Genomic DNA, 3,595 nt, shown 5'->3' on the forward strand with positions numbered 1-3,595 from the left:
TACCCAGTGGACAGCGCTTGATTGGAGCCAATTTCATCCTACAACAGGACAATGACCCTAAACACACCTCCAAATTGTGCAAGAACTATTTAGAGCAGAAGCAGGCAGCTGGTATTCTATCGGTAATGGAGTGGCCAGCGCAGTCACCAGATCTGAACCCCATTGAGCTGTTGTAGGAGCAGCTTGACCGTATGGTACGCAAGAAGTGCCCATCCAACCAATCCAACTTGTGGGAGCTGCTTCTGGAAGCGTGGGGTGCAATTTCTCCAGATTACCTCAACAAATTAACAGCTAGAATGCCAAAGGTCTGCAATGCTGTAATTGCTGCAAATGGAGGATTCTTTGACGAAAGCAAAGTTTGATGTAAAAAAGATCTTATTTCAAATACAAATCATTATTTCTAACCTTGTCAATGTCTTGACTCCATTTTCTATTCATTTCACAACGTATGGTGGTGAATAAGTGTGACTTTTCAGGAAAACACAAAATTGTTTGGGTGACCCCAAACTTTTGAACGGTAGTGTATATGTATTTATATATACATATACATATATACATATACATATATATATACATATATGTATATATATATACATATATATGTGTGTGTGTGTGTGTGTGTGTATGTGTATATATATATATATATATATATACATGGCTTTGGAAAAGATTTGCTACACTGCAAAACATAGGCTTGATAAGTTTTGGAAGATTTGGGACATCTTTTATAACTTCCTTGAGAGAAACAATATGGATGTAGATGGCTGGATTGATGACAAGCTGAATTGAAATTGTTCTTTTTTGGGGGGGGGGTATTCAATTTATTTCTTTAATGGTGAAATGTCTATTCATGGACTTATATATTGAAGCCTAAGATACTACTTATAAATAGGCCAACGTGTTTTTTTTCCCCCCATACATGTGCCTTGTGTGTGTTTTGTTGTCCATTATAAAAAATGAGAAAATCTTCAATAAATACTTGTTTAAAAAAAAACATTACTTCCTTATTGGCAGCTTGAGTACAGATATGCAGTGATTGGTACTGACCTCATGATGAGAAGTATTTCTTTACTAAGATCAGACAAAATGAGAAGTTACAGAAAAGAACGTGAGGCATGATGACCTAATCCAGCAGCTGTATGCTGTCATGAAGCAGCAGACATCAGGTGCAGCTCAGCTCAGGAATAACTTAAAGAGAAAGACATTTAGCAACAAGAACAGAGCACTGAGGCTGTCCAGTGCTCACTTACTTCTGCATGTGTCATTGCTCTCTCAGCTTGTCTGGCTCTGCTGCCTCATCAGATGTTGTTTACCCAGAAGCATGTCTTTACTCCCTCTTTCTCTTCTTTTTCTCACCACACGTTCCCTCTCCAGCTGATGGTTCAACTATTTTCAATTCAAAGGCGTTTGTGCATTTTATGTTAAAGTTATTAAGCCAAAAATATGGACACCCCTGTATGTCTGTCACAGAATGTGTTGTGCCCTTAAAAAGGGAAAAATTAACGGAGAAGGTTCAAGAAACACACATGCAGCTCTCGCCTTTTGAACAATGTATACAGAAAACATACATTCAATTCAATTCAATTCAATTTAATTTATATAGCGCCAAATCACAACAGTTATCTCACAGCGCTTTTCATAAAAGAGCAGCTCTAGACCGTACTCTATGATGCTATTTACAGAAGCCCAACAGTTCCCACCAAGAGCAGCACTAGGCGACAGAGGCAAGGAAAAACTTACTGTTTACTGAAGGTTTCTTCATCTAAACCATCAACCTGCCTCTTAGACCCCATCCCGACTAGGCTGCTTAAATAAGTTTTATCCTTAGTCAGCACCTCTATACTAGATATGATCAATCCGTCGCTATCAACAGGCTATGTACCACAGTACTTTAAAGTAGCTGTAATTAAACCTCTTCTGAAAAAGCCCAAACTTGATCCGGATCTTTTAGCCAACTATAGACCTATATCTAACCTTCCATTTCTCTCTAAGGTTCTGGAGAAAGCAGTTGCTAAACAGCTGTGTGACTTTCTACAGAGCAATAGTTTATTTGAGGATTTTCAGTCAGGATTTAGAGCTCATCATAGCACAGAGACAGCACTGGTGAAAATTACTAATGACCTCCTTATTGCATCAGACAAAGGACTTGTCTCTGTACTGGTTTTATTAGATCTTAGTGCTGCATTTGATACCATTGACCATCAGATCCTATTGCAGAGACAGGAACATTTCATTGGCATTAAAGGAACCACTCTAAGCTGGTTTAAGTCCTATTTATCAGATCGATTTCAGTTTGTACATGTTAACGATGAGTCCTCCATGCATGCCAAAGTTAGTCATGGAGTTCCTCAAGGATCTGTCCTCGGACCAATCCTCTTCACTTTATATATGCTTCCCTTAGGCAATATTATCAGGAAACATTCCATAAGCTTTCATTGTTATAAATGTAAATGTAAATGCTCCGTACTTGTATAGCGCCTTTCTAGTCTTTTCGACCACTCAAAGCGCTTTTACACTACATCTGCATTCACCAGTCACACACATTCATACACTGAGCCTAAGTGCTCAAACGAAACGTTATGCAGATGATACTCAGTTATATCTATCGATCAAGCCAGATAAAACTCATCAGTTAGCTAAACTTCAAATGTGCCTTCAGGATGTTAAAACCTGGATGACCTGTAATTTTCTAATGTTAAACTCAGATAAAACTGAAGTTATTGCTCTGGGGCCTAAGCACCTCCGTGACGCATTATCTAAAGATATAGTTTCCCTGGATGGCATCGCCCTGGCCTCCAGCACCACTGTGAGGAATCTTGGAGTTATCTTTGATCAGGACATGTCGTTTAAGTCTCACATTAAGCAAATTTCTAGGACCGCCTTTTTCCACCTACGTAATATTGCGAAAATCAGGAACATCCTGTCTAAAAATGATGCAGAAAAACTAGTCCATGCATTTGTTACTTTTAGGCTGGATTACTGCAATTCCTTATTATCAGGCTGCTCGAAAAAGTCCATTAAGACTCTTCAGCTGATCCAGAATGCTGCAGCACGTGTTCTGACAGGAACCAGGAAAAGAGATCACATTTCTCCTGTTTTAGCTTCTTTGCATTGGCTTCCAGTAAAATCCAGAATAGAATTTAAAATCATTCTTCTTACCTACAAAGTTCTTAATAGTCAGGCACCATCTTATCTTAAAGAGCTCATAGTACCTTACTACCCCACCAGAGCACTGCGCTCCCAGAATGCAGGGTTACTTGTGGTTCCTAGAGTCTCCAAAAGTAGACTTGGAGCCAGAGCGTTCAGCTATCAAGCTCCTCTCCTGTGGAACCAGGTTCCAGTTTGGGTTCAGGAGGCAGACACCATCTCCACATTTAAGAGTAGGCTTAAGACTTTCCTCTTTGATAAAGCTTATAGTTAGGGCTGGCTCAGGTGAGTCCTGAACCATCCCTTAGTTATGCTGCTATAGGCCTAGACTGCCGGGGGATTTCCTATGATGCACTGAGCTCCTCTCTCCTCTACTTTCTCTCCCTCTGTATGCAACCTCATCCCATTATTGCATGTTACTAACTCGACTTCTCCCCTTTCTGGTAGT

This window comes from Micropterus dolomieu, linkage group LG17 (genome assembly GCF_021292245.1).
Source record: "Micropterus dolomieu isolate WLL.071019.BEF.003 ecotype Adirondacks linkage group LG17, ASM2129224v1, whole genome shotgun sequence".
Taxonomy (NCBI): domain Eukaryota; kingdom Metazoa; phylum Chordata; class Actinopteri; order Centrarchiformes; family Centrarchidae; genus Micropterus; species Micropterus dolomieu.